The sequence below is a fragment of the Somniosus microcephalus genome, unplaced genomic scaffold, assembly GCF_052327205.1.
Source record: "Somniosus microcephalus isolate GS21.2 unplaced genomic scaffold, FLI_Smic_1.0 scaffold175, whole genome shotgun sequence".
In the NCBI taxonomy this organism is placed as follows: domain Eukaryota; kingdom Metazoa; phylum Chordata; class Chondrichthyes; order Squaliformes; family Somniosidae; genus Somniosus; species Somniosus microcephalus.
The window spans coordinates 267,321-281,348 of NW_028225362.1; the positions used below are offsets into that span (position 1 = coordinate 267,321).

A 14,028-nucleotide genomic window follows, 5' to 3' on the forward strand; every position below is an offset into this window, starting at 1 on the left:
TCCTAACCCAACAAGGAAACCTTGGGCCACCTCAGCCCAGGGCCTCCTCCATTGCAGTTGTCCCCAGACCCTTTCCCACTCACATCCCTTGCCGTGGGCCGCTTCCTTGGCAGTGACCTGCAGCCACACGGTTACCCGCTCCCACCCGCTGGCCTCTGTCATCGGGCGGGAGTCAGTGAGGGGGTGTTTAAAATGAGGGCCAGGAGTTAAAATAGGCCAGGCCTCATGCCTCGGGGGACTAGATAGATCGCAGCCCGCTTTTTCCTCCGCACCTGCGATTCCCGGCCCAAGTTAAAATTGGGGCTACAAACGCTGCAATCCTCCATCTAAAAGCATTGCAGCAGACTAATGCACTCAAACAATATCGAATTGCACTTTATAAGAACATACATAAGAACATAAGAAATAGGAGCAGGAGTAGGCCATATGGCCCCTCGAGCCTGCTCCACCATTCAATAAGATCACAGCTGATCATTGACCTCAGCTCCACTTTCCCGCCTGATCTTCATATCCCTTAATTCCCCTAGAATCAAAAAATCTATCTATCTCAGCCTTGAATATACTCAAAGGGCTGGATTTTGTCAATGGGGACGTGGTGGAGACGGGACTTCCACTTTTTGGGTTGTAGTCCCGCCTCCATCGACTTATGGCCAACCCACGCTATTTTCCCTTGATTGACCTTGTTAAGCCCATCCAGCGGGCTCAGCAGGCCAATTAAGGGACACCTGGTTACTGGTGACGTCAGTGATTGACATTTCATCTGTCAAGAGCTTTTGACAGATGAAAAATCAGCGTTTGACAGCTCTGTGAAGCTGTCAAACACTGACAATCTGTCTACTAACTTGAGTCCTTCTACTCAGACTCAGTTAGAGATCTCTCCAGACCAGAAAGCAGAATGCTGCAACTTTTGACATTTCAGCGGCCATTCTGCTTTCTGTGCCGGTGAACTGAGGGACTCCCGAGAACTGAAGGAAGAAAGCCTGCAGGAGAAAGTAAAGGTAAGTAAAACTTATTAAAACACTTTACACTTACCTCACACACTTACCCTCTGCACACATGCACCCATCACTCACCTGCACAACGGACATCTCGACCCCTCCAACCCCTTCAGACCGACGGTCCGCCTTGCTAACTTGGCGTGGTTCGGAGCCGTCGGGAAGCCCACACTTCAGGGCTAAAAATAGGGATTAGGCAAAAAACTGCATGTTAACTACCTGTTAACAAGCAGTTAATTGCCACTAATCCCCTTCCCGCCTCGGGGAGGCGGCTCCCAGCACAGGACGGATACCCGCCTCCTGGGACATTGGCACGGAGGCGGGTTGGGGGCAGGATGGGTTCCTGCTCCCCGATTCTGCAATTTTCCCACCACTCCCGCCTCTACGGGGCTTGGAAATTCGAGCCCAAAGACTCCACATCCACAGCGCCTCTAGGGCAGAGAATTCCAAATATTCACAATGCTCTGAGTGAAGAAATTCCTCCTCATTTCAGTCTTAAATGACCTACCTCTTATCCTGAGACTATGCCCCCTAGTTCTATACACTTCAGCCAGGAGAAGCAACCTCTCAGCATCTACCTGATATAAATCTATCAAACAATGATAAGGCTGATACATGGATTGCCTGACCATATATCCCCTTGTGATAGATCGAAAGGGAGAAGGAAAGAGGCTAGCTTTGATTCAGTGCCTTATCACATTTCTGTGAAACATCTTGAAGTGCTTCACATAAAATAATTTGTTAAAGTGCAGTGAACATTATAGAAGCAATTGGAATTACCCATGTGGTGCTGACTTTAAGAACACTGATGAATAATAGAATGAGAAATGACAATTTAAAACTTCTGAGGAAAAGTTCAATAAAAAAGCTTTCAGACACACGTATATAATTCAGTAAAACCCAAGAATATTAATCCATGCTGACATCTCCATTGTTGAAACTGGGCCTGTTGGCCCTGCAAGTAACATTCCCTCCCCCAGTCCCAACAGCAGAAGAACCATAGGCCTGGAAATTCCTTGGAGCTGCGCCCGCTCCTCCGGTGTTAATTTACCAGAAGTGCGGTGGAAATCCTGTTTACCAAGGAGAATTTGATCATCCCAGTCTACACTTATCCCTAAGACTCCAATCCTATTCTTAACCAGATATTTTATCCTTGTTTCTCAAATATTTTTAGGCTATTTCAATGTAGCAGTTTTATTCATTCATCCAACATCACTGGTACAATTTTCAGTTTTGCCTTCAATATTCTCTTAAGTATAGCAGTGCTGGTTGTTCCTGGAACCAGACATAGGCCTAGAAATTCAGTGGCCTGCGCCACCAGTTTGCGCCCAAAGAGGGCTTTTGCGCCACTGTGCAAACCTACCGCGATATTTAGCGGGGCGCTAATGGCGGTGCTAGCCAGTAGCGCTGTGCCACCACCGATGATGTCATCGGTGTGCGCAGCGCCCTGCTATCGCCCCGCTGGCCATATTTGGTTGCTGCCGCCTCCCCCGTGCCGGCTGCAAACAGCGACCGGTACACGGGGCCTACCTGTGCCGGTAGTGGGGCGAGTTAAGGTGGAGGTGCGGCCGGCCGCTTTTTCGGCGGCCGCCTGCCCGCACCTCCTTCCCCGGCCTCCTACACCCCCCCCCCCCCGCGGCATTGCCGGCTGTTTCCAGAGAGCCCGGCACTTCTCCTTGGTGCCGGGCTCATTTGCCGGCACTCGCGAGCGGGGATCGCGCTGTTGCAGGCACCTCCCCCTTAAGAATGAGAGGAAGGCCTGCAGTACCACAGGCTGCCGTGCCGCAGCGGGTGGCGCTGCGGCACTTTACACGCCGATATTCAGTTTCAGCGCCCCAAGCAGGGCGCCAAAACCCTTGTTTAGCGGCCGGCTTCCACTTGGGGCACTGAAACTGAATTTCCCGCTGGCGCAAGTGGCTCCACGCGCAGCGGTAATTCCGGCGCCCAGGCGAGCTGGGCGCCCCTAACTGAATTTCTAGGTCTGAATGTCTTATGTTTACGGGTGTGCCGATACTGCCTAATATCTAACTACACAAAAGTGTAACCAGGGGTGTAAAAATAATATCCCCTTGAGATCTGAGTTGGATATTCATGTCTTTAGCATGTGTCTCCCCATGCACCTCTCCAATCTTTTCATAGGTGGACCAAGAAAACACTTTGTCGGGGGGAGAATTCGGTATCGCCCCGTTTGGGGCGCTAACTTTTAAAAGTTGAAAAAATTAGCGCCAGGCACTAATGTTTTTCAACTTTTAAAATAATTCGGGATTTGCGTTCCAGGAAGGAAGCGAAGCACTAAATCAAGCGCTCCACTTCCTTCCTGGAGCGCAACAGGCAACAGACGGGGCGGTAGGTGTCCAGCGCTGCACACTGGGCCGTGCAGCACTGCCGCGTTGATAGGCTCCTTCCCTCTCTTAAAGGGAAGGGCCATCGCTGCAGGTTCTGCAATGGAAAGCAACTTACCTGGTCCTCGACGGCAGCCGTGATCCGGCCCAACCAGCACGATGCACTGCAACAGAGTGCTGGGCTGATCGCTGGCGAAGACGAGAAAAAAAAGAGAGAGCATTTCAGAATTCTTTTTACTTACCTCGGCCACCTCGCCTTTAAGTATCACCCCCGAAGCGCCCAGCCTCCCAGTGAACGCTTCCTGCAGCTGTAGGTGTTGTTGCCCGGTGATGCTGCAGGGGGTGGAACTGAAGTTCGGGTCCGGGACAATGTGCACGGTGATGATGTCATGATCTCTGGGCAAAGGAGATCGGGGTGCAACGCCATAACGCCGCCACAAACCTCCCGCCGAATATAGCGGGAGTCAATCTTCTTGCCGCGCCCGGTCGGTAAGTGTTTAAGGCCCGTTAGCATCCCCTGGAGGTGCTAACGGGAGGCACTGAGGTGCCCAATTTCTCCCCCTTGGTAAGATAAGGCTAAATACAAATCGTCAAGCTGTTTTATTTCACAGCAAGTGAACGTACAGCACAGTAATGATGGGACTCATTTAGTTCAGTCAGTACAACATATCTTTGCGTAATAATACAAAATAATGAACGTGCTACATATCCCCACATCAGTGGGTAATCTTGCTTGACTCAAACAAAATAACTTCTAATGACTCTCCTGCATTCTAACCTATTGAGTCTCACAAAAGCTTGTCCTTGCAGTCTTCTGTTTGTTTAAAAACTTGACTGTCAGCCCTGTCCCCATTATTATCTCCCTCTGTTCACAACCAGAGGGAAGGACCTATGCCAGACAACCCCTGCCAAACATCTGGAACCAGGGACCTCCCAACACAATTGGTGGGAGGTTTTTTATCGATGACTGAGACAGGCTAAAGAAATGCTTATAGCCTATGGGGAAATAATTTTGATGCCTAGCTTATTAGCATTTTAAACACCTTGGCCTAGAAATTCACTATGGCCCCGCCAGCTGGCTAACGGCCAAAAGTTAGCGCTGGGCGCGGAGCCATGTGCGACCGTCCGATATTCGCTTTTTGCGCCCCAAGTCTGAACCGGCCGCTATTCCAGGGTGTACCCGCCCCCGCTTGGGGCGCAGAAACTGAATTTCAGCGCTCTAAGTGCCGCTGCGCCACCCGATGCGGTGCGGCAGGCTGCGGTACTGCAGGCCTCCTCCTTCTCTTAAGGTGGAGGTGCCTGCAACGGGGAGATCGCCGCTGGATTGTGCCGGCAAATGAGCCCGGCACCACGGAGAAGTGCCGGGCTCGTGGAAAGCAGCCGGCAATGCCGCGGGGGGGGTGGTGGAGGAGGCCGGGGAAGGAGGTGCGGGCAGGCGGCCGCCGAAAAAGCGGCCGGCCGCACCTCCACCTTTATGCGCCCCACTAAGGCTGCAGTAAGGCCCTGGTCTCCGGATGTTAGTAGCGGCCGCCACGGAGGAGGCGGCGGCAACTGAATATGGGCGTCGGGCCGGCATCGGGGCGGAAACGGGGCACTGCGCACACCGATGACGTCATTGGTGCCGGCGCAGCGCTACCGGCTACCGCCGCCATTACCGCCGAGCTCAATATCAGCGCAACCTCCTATACTGGCGCAGAAACCCTCTTTAGGCGGTAACTGGGTGCAAAGCTTGCAGCGCCTTACTGAATTTCTAGGCCCTTTTGTCTCGGTATATTTATTAAGCTTGTGTGAACAGACTTTGCTTTTTAAAAAAAACCTCAATGTTTAAATGTAACTTGTTTCCAAATCTTTTCAGTGGAATAATGCTCAAAAAACACTCCCAAAATGTGGCAGACACCAATGAAAATATTTTCACCTACATTCTACCTCTGGATATCAATTTAAACATTGCCTCAACATGAACTACTCTAGCTGTAATTACTATGGGGGTGCAATCGGTCTTGGGCAGTAGCACAAGACGGGTGCTAGTGAATCGGCAGCCTGTTTTACACCCAGCCTGAAAATCTTTCAAAATTGGAAAAGAAAGTCAGGCAGGGTGTAAAGCGGGCGGCCGATTCTCTAGTGCCTGTTTTGCGCTACTGCTGAAGACCAATTTCGCCTCCATAGTGGGAGAAAACCTTGAATATGTGGTGATTTTCATATCCAGTTATTTTTTCCATCATTTTTGTAAGAGGACTCCCCTGTGGAGCCCTGTATGTTACTTGACTCCTCGGTCGAACACTGGCACGATTGCCCGTTCGAAATCATTTATCTTTATGATGCCCATGAGTCACAAGAGATTAAAAATTAAATCAACTCCTTGACAAGTTACTGAGATATTATAAATACCCTGTATATAGTGGAGCATTCACTGTGGTAGCTCTGAAGACTAAGTAGAATATGAAAGTAGTCCTAGTCCCAAAGCCTGAATAAATTACCCTTTATTGCAAAAATGTATTCAATAGTTTTCAACTACACAAAAGTGGTATAAATATAAACATTAAAAAATAGAAATTAATGTCAAAAACAACTCCCATAGAACTATAGAAGTTCACAACACAGTTTGCGATCATTCAGCCTATCGTGTCTATGGCTCTTTGCTAGAGCAATCCAAACTGATCACACTGCCCTGCTTTCTCCCCTCTGCTTCAAATATTTATCCCATTTTCCCTTAATAGATGCAATGGTTTCTGCCTCAATCACTCCCTGTGACTCGCAATTAGAGGGAATAGATTTTCCCGGTTAACCCTGTCAAGTCGTTTCACCATTTTAGAAACTGGTGTCACATCTGCCCTTGGCCTTCTCTGCTCCCGCGGAAATAATCCGAGTAACTCAAGTTTCTCCCCAGAACTATAGTTTCTCATTCCTAGACTTGTCCTGGTGAATCTATGCTGTAGGCTCGCGATGGAGCTAATAGTTTTTCCAATTTTCTTTTCCATTGAAGCCAATGATGTAAAACCAGCAGCCGATTCACTATGAGGTCATTTTGTTCTACGGACGGAAACCAATTTCATCCCCTATGTCCTTTATATAAAGGAGCACCAAAAATTGCACACAGCACTCCAACTGTGGCCTAATCATTGCCTTGTGCAAGTTATTGTTGCCTCTTTACTCTTGTACTTCATGTGCCTATTTATAAAACCTGGCATCCAAGGCTGCTGCTGGCTTTAAAAGCAAATATTTGAAAATTGCATTAAGGAACTTTTCATTAGTGTTTCACCTTTTTCAGACTTTTCTGTCAAATCAAAGATTCTCCGAAAGAGAAGCTGACTTCAACGAGGTGAGTAAAATAATCAAAAATTTACAAAATATGTCTTGTAGTTTATAAAAATGTGGTAATCTGTTAAAAGGGAAGCAAGGTGTCTTCTGATGGCAACTTGGAGAGGGGAGGGGAGCCTGACAGTCCTAGTTGTTGTAAAGATAAAGGAAGCCCGTTGTGGTCTGATGGTTTGCAGAAAATTAATTGGCATTGGCTGCATAATTCATCAGGACATAGGAACAGGAGTGGGCCATTCAACCACTTGAGCCTATTCCACCATTCATTTAGATCATGGCTGATCTGTACCTCAACTCCATTTACCTGCCTTTGCTCCACATACCTTGCTATCCTTACCCAACAAAATCTATCGATCTCAGTCTTGAAAGTTTCAATTGACCCAGCAGCCACAGCCTTTTGGTAGAGATAGTTCCAGATTTTTACTACCCTTCATGTGGAGAAGTGCTTCCTGATTTCACTTCTGAATGGTCTGGCTCCAATTTTAAGATAATGCTCCCTTGTTCTGGATTCCCCCAGTAGAGGAAATAGTTTCTCTGTATCTATCTTATAGAATCATTTTACCATTTAAAACATCTAGATTAGTTCACCCCTCAATCTTCTATACTCAAGGGAATATAAGCAAAGTTTTTTTGCAACAGTTCATGAGTGCCACAGGTAAGTTATGTTGGTAGAAACATTGATGGTTAATTTTGTATGATACTCCACTCCCAGTATGCATTTTTGGTTTGCAGTAAGTCCACACTACAATAAGGTAATTACTGTGAGGTGAGGTGAGGCTCCTGGTTGGAGCCTTGCTCAATGGGAACGTGGATCAAAGAATCGTCACGAGATTCTGCAAGTCCGATTCCCTGATTGACACCCCCTTGAGCAAGGCTCCGTGCTGGGAGCAGGGCCTTGTAAAATACAGCAAGTAACATTTTCTTATTATACTTCCAATGTCTGTTAGTTCATTGCCACTTTGGAAAGCATTTATTGGTTAGGCGTGGTGTGATACATCTGCTCCTACTTGCTTCCCAGTGTTGGAGGCTGGTGTTTCCATGTGAGATGGCAGATGCAAAGGGATAATCGCCATGGCGCCGTTTTGTAACCAAATATTTTTCAGTCTAAGTATTCAAATTTTAGAGCGCATTCAGTGCATTGCCAAACCCAACATAGGGAACAAGGGCCTAGAAATTCGATTGAGCTGCGCCTAAGGGTCCAACATGATGGACAGTGTGCATGCGCTCATTCCGTGCCAGAGGTGCATCACCCGCCATATTAGATCGGGCTGCTCAGTAGGCGTCCTGGGTATGTGCCTGAAACTGGCATTAGGCCCATTTGATATGTAAATCGGGGGCCTAATGTCTGTTTGTAATTGGTTTGCAAGTGACCGTAGCTTGCGCTGTGTATGCTGCGGTCAGGTTTTTACAGGCGCACAGCAGCCAAACCAACGGAACAGACAGAAGGTATGCCACGGCCCTGCTCACTGTAATTTAAAGGCCCAGTCCATATTCTGGCACCCTCCACAGGCGTTAGTGGGACTTCCACCCTCTCCAGTCCCTGGAATTGTGTGATGAAGAAGCCCGTAAGCTCCTCCCACTTGTTATAGGCGAGGGCTGGGTAGAGGAAATTAAGAAGATAGTTGAACATCAAGAAAAGAAACTGTTAAGTCTGTGTGTTCCAGTTGTATTAAGATTAATTACTGACACAGACTACAAGAATAAAGTTCAACAGGTCTTTACTAGTTGGAGGTCAGGACTATACTAAATACAATATCACTACACAGTACTTATATACCGGTGGTCACCACCGGTATTACGTATACAGCAGCCAGAGAAAATAGTACATCTCTTAAGGTGGAACAGGCTTAAGTTCTCTTAAGGTGGAACAGGTTACATACACCACAATCCTCCCTTTTTAGCTTAACAGTCATATCCCCATTTAACATAACATCATAACATATATACATATATAACTTCAGGTATAAACAGTTCAAAGGTTCAGTCTCTCAGGAGGCTTCTGATTCGGTTTGGATAACGCCTTTCAGTGGTCTCTGATTCTTGTTGCTGAGGTGACTCTTCTTGTTGGTTTCCTATGTATTGGACGTCATCATCAGGTACAGTCCCTGCCGAGGTAGATGCTTCAGGTTCATTAACGTCTTCCACAGTTGTCTCTGTCGCAACCATGGGTTCGACCCTTGCTCTTGATTCTACCAGTTGATCCGCATGACGCCTTATCACATTGTTACCAATATCTACTGTGTACATCAGAGGTCCTTGTCTGGCCCGAATTGTTCCGGACTGCCATTTTTCGTTTCCATAGCCCCTTGCCAACACTGGTTGTCCTACGTCGAAACTTCGAGTGGATTTGTTATTAATATGCCGGAACTGTTTGTTTTCCACTTCCCTCCGCACATTTGGCTTTAACAAGTCCAACCTGGACCGCAACCTCCTGTTATAAAACATCATGGCAGGACTTTGGTTAGTCACTGCATGAGCGGCGTTTCGATATGCCAGTAGGAAATTGTCCACCTTGTGTTGTAACGGAATCTGATCATCGTTCATGGCCTTTATTGCCTTTTTGAATGTTTGGACAAATCTCTTGGCCAACCCGTTTGTCGCCGGATGATATGGGGCAGAGGTATAATGTTTCACCCCATTCTTCTTTAAGAATTTTTGGAATTCTTCCGACACGAACTGTGGTCCGTTGTCCGAACATATCTGTTCTGGCAATCCGTTCCTTGCGAATATTGTTCTTAACACCGCAATTGTCTTTTCTGAAGTAGTGGTATTCATCTTGATCACTTCTGGCCATTTGGAATGTGCGTCCACCGCAATTAGGGACATGGAGTCCATGAATGGACCAGCAAAGTCAATATGTACGCGTTGCCATGGGGCTGAAGGCCATTCATGGGTGTAGCGGTGCGATCGGAGGTGCATTTTGCACTTTTTGGCACCCAGCGCAGCTTTTTGTCAACTCCTCTATCTGTTGGTCAATGCCCGGCCACCATACATAAGCCCTAGCAAGACTTTTCATCTTAACTCCCCCCAGATGACCTTCATGCAGTTCCTTTAGAACTCTTTCCCGTAACTTGGGAGGAATAATCACTCTTGTCCCGTACATCAAAGTACCATGGCAGACGGACAGCTGGTCTCGCCTTGCCGAGAATGCCGGTAACAGAGGATCACCATGTGTTGGCCATCCCTTCACTGTCACCTCGTAAACTCGGGACAGTGTCGGGTCGTTCCTGGTTTCTCTTTCAATACTTGCATTGGTGACTGGTAAACACTCGATGATGGTCGAATGAAATAACTCAACAGGGTCAACTTTCGTCATCTCTTCTGCTTCAGGTAGTGGCAGGCGCGACAGCCCATCAGCATTGCCATGCCGCTTTGTACCTTTGAATTCTATTTGATATTGATGTGCCCCTAGGAAAAGGGACCACCTCTGGAGTCGCTGTGCTGTCATCACCGAAACACCCTTCTTAGGGTTAAAAATGGATACCAACGGCTGATGGTCTGTCAGAAGTGTGAATTTTTGGCCCTGCAGGTAATGATTAAACTTCTTCACTCCCCATACAAGGCTGAGAGCCTCCCTATCGATCTGCGCATAGTTGCGCTCAGCGGAGGTCAATGATCTGGATGCAAACGCGACTGGCCTTTCCGTGCCATTTGGCAACTTGTGTGAGAGTACTGCCCCAATACCATATGGAGAAGCATCACAAGCCAACCGAATAGGCAGTGTCGGGTTGAAGTGAGCCAACACTTCCTCTGAGGTGATCAATTCTTTGCTTTTGCGAAATGCTTTCTTGCAGTTTTCGCTCCATTCCCATGGTACCCCCTTCTGTAAAAGAGCGTTCAGCGGGTGCAGTACTGTGGATAGATTCGGTAGAAACTTATGGTAATAGTTAATCAATCCCAGAAACGACCTCAACTGAGAGACATTATCCGGAGCGGGAGCCTTTACAACTGCCTCTATCTTGTCAGGAGACTTATGAAGCCCCTCCCGGTCAATGACATGACCACAGTACAAGATCCGCTTCTGAAAGAACTCACATTTCTGCCGATTAACTCTAAGTCCATACTCTTTCAGTCTGTTGAGCACCAGTTCCAAGTTTGCGAGGTGTTCTTAATCACCATCACCTGTAATCAGAATATCGTCCAGGTAACATTGTGTGCCTGGAATTCCCTGTAATACCTGCTCCATGGCCCTCTGCCAAATTGCCGGAGCCGATGCCACTCCAAAAACCAGCCTATTATACCGGTACAAACCTCTATGCATGTTGATCGTGAGGTACTGGCGTGACTCTTCTTCAACCTCCATCTGCAAGTACGCCTGCGCCAGGTCTATCTTGGTGAAGTGTTTCCCGCCAGACAACGAAGCAAAAATATCCTCAATCCGCGGAAGCGGATACTGCACCGCGTGAAGCACCGGATTAACGGTGATCTTGAAATCTCCACAGATGCGAACCTTCCCTGGTTCTCCTGGCTTGTTGCTCGAAGGACGTTTCATAACGGGAACAATGGGCGTAGCCCACTCACTCCAATCTACCTTAGACAGTACACCTGAACGTTCTAGCGCTTCCAGTTCCGCTTCTACAGTAGGTCGTATTGCATAGGGTACCGGTCTGGCTTTGAAAAATTTTGGTTGTGCATGTTCATCAATCTTGATGTTTGCCGTAATTCCTTTCAGTGTTCCCAGTCCTTGCTGGAGCACCTCTTTAGCATCATCCAATATTTTGGACAATCGTTTAGGTTTGACATCTGTTTCCCCGGAATCTACCGTTAGTGCTTTTAAGGAGTGCCAGTCCATATTCATTTTCCTAATCCACTCCCGTCCCAGTAGTGGTGGACCTCCTTCAGGTAGCACATATAAGTCCATTACTTGGCTTTCTTCGCCCTTGTGGACCACTTTTACCTCTATCTTTCCGATGGGGTACACTCTTTGCCCCGTGTATGTTTTCAATATAATCTCCGTATCCCGTAGGGGAATATGTTGGAATAACCTTTTGTAATCTTTCTTATTCATGACCGTCAATGCCGATCCAGTGTCCAATTCCATCTTTACTTGGACTCCTGCTATCTGAAGAGTGACCCAAATTGTCTGGAGATCTGCATCCTTACCAACGTTGTGTACTCTTAAGCTACCCAGTTCATTACTGCTAGCGTCTGAATCTGACTTCTGTTCGTTTGAACTGGTCTTTGTCACCTTGTGCACCTTTATGTATTTTCCTTGCGGTGACCTTTTGTTGCTGGTCTTCTTTCCTGACCGGCATACTTTAGCTATGTGGCCAAGCCTGCCACACGTTCTGCATTCTTGGTTTTTAAACCAACACTGGTTCTGATCGTGTGTTGTCTTTCCACAACGATAACATTTTACAGTACTCAAACCCAATTTATTTGTACTGAGTTCCGGTGACCGTAGCTGCATTACTGCCGTGCCTCTCGCTGCGGCTTCGTGTGCTGCTGCCATAGTGACCGCTTTCTCAAGCGTCAGCTCATTCTCCTCGAGCAGTCGCTTTTGTGTATCTTCTTTTAATAATCCACACACAAATTTATCTCTTAGCGCTTCTGTCAGTCCCGTTCCAAACTGACAGTATTTTGCTAGCTTACGCAATTCCATTAAATATTCAGCATTGCTTTCATCCTTCAGCTGCCTTCTGCTGTAAAATTTAAATCGTTCCGCTAGCATCAGCGGCGTGGGGTTTAGATGATTTTTCAGGACAGTAACAATCTCCTCGAACGTCTTATCCGTCGGTTCATCTGGTGATAAAAGGTGTTTCAATTGCCCGTATGTCTTTGCACCCATTAAGTTCAATAAAGTTAGTGCTTTCTCTGCATCTGGGATTTTATTTGCTTTACAATAATTTTGTATGCGTTCTACATACATGGCCCAATCCTCGATGTCGCTATCAAAGGTATCAATGTTCCCATGTTTAGGCATCGTTGCAATTAATTTTATCCCAAGATGGCGGCTTCCCGCTCTTGTCTTCGTCCTCCGCCTACAAAATGGCGGTTTTCCCGTGCTTGGCGGGCTTCACCCACTGGCTGCAATGGCGTTTGGCATGCCGCTGCTGCTCCCCTTTCCCAGCGGTTAGTAACTCCCCCGACGCTGTCTCTGCTTCACCGCGGCTCCCTCGGGCATTCGCGCTTCCCCGATGTCGCGCCTCGCAGCCCTTCTTGCAGGCCGGTTATTAGCACTGGCTGCGTTCGCCTTCACCGTGGCTCTCGCGCCTTCAGTCGCCCCAGACGCTGTGCCTTTTTGGCCCGAAAGCGGCCCGGCCCTTATCACCAGCCGCGATCGATGTCCCCGCGCTGCGCCTTTCGGCCCAAATGCGGCCCGGCCCTTATCTCCGGTCGCGATCGATCTCACCGCCCTTATTCCTCCGTCTTCCTCCCCCCGTCTGTACAGCCAACTCGGCCGACTTTCTGCTCGCGTCGCTGACCGGCTTACCCACCACCGAGGTAGAAAGAAGATAGCTGACTGCCGCTGATGGAGGCTTCGAGTTCAGGATGTCTTCTGCACTCCGGGTTCTCGATGCCTGCCGCGCGACGTGTCTTCCAGCAGGGTGATGAGGGTGGATGCCTCTCTTCGACGCCCGTTCTGTGGACGAAGCCGCCGTGGATATAAACTGCCGCAGGGTAAGAATCGGACTCGTCGCCACTGTTAAGTCTGTGTGTTCCAGTTGTATTAAGATTAATTACTGACACAGACTACAAGAATAAAGTTCAACAGGTCTTTACTAGTTGGAGGTCAGGACTATACTAAATACAATATCACTACACAGTACTTATGTACCGGTGGTCACCACCGGTATTACGTATACAGCAGCCAGAGAAAGTAGTACATCTCTTAAGGTGGAACAGGCTTAAGTTCTCTTAAGGTGGAACAGGTTACATACACCACAGAAACCAGGGGTTATCTTTCCACTCCAAGATGATCCTAGAGTAGCAGAGGAGAGTGAGGCCCAGTAGAGCTTGATGTGGCCCAGTAAAATCTGATGATGCATGGTGTGCTAAACATAGAAACATAGAAACATAGAAGATAGGAGCAGGAGTAGGCCATTCGGCCCCTCGAGCCTGCTCCGCCATTCAATGAGATCATGGCTGATCATCCAAATTCAGTACCCTGTCCCTGCCTTCTCTCCATATCCCTTGATCCCTTTAGCCTTAAGAAATATATCCAACTCCTTCTTGAATATATTTAATGAATTGGCCTCAACTGCCTTCTGTGGTAGAGAGTTCCACAGGTTCACCACTCTCTGGGTGAAGAAATTCCTCCTCATCTCAGTCCAAAATGGCTTACCCCTTATCTTTAGATTATGACCCCTAGTTCTGGACTCCCCGGCCATCGGGAACATCCTTCCTGCATCTAGTCTGTCCAGGCCTGACAGAAT

The 14,028-nt window shown here is 47.9% G+C and overlaps 1 long non-coding RNA gene across 1 annotated transcript in view; it reads left to right on the plus strand.

The window, feature by feature from the left end:
- Positions 1-14,028, plus strand: part of LOC147082101 (uncharacterized) — a 73,991-nt gene that overhangs the window by 48,116 nt on the left and 11,847 nt on the right. Inside the window, exon 2 of the long non-coding RNA XR_015076305.1 lies at positions 6,606-6,656. This is a non-coding gene — a long non-coding RNA (uncharacterized LOC147082101). The remainder of the gene's footprint in view (positions 1-6,605; positions 6,657-14,028) is intronic.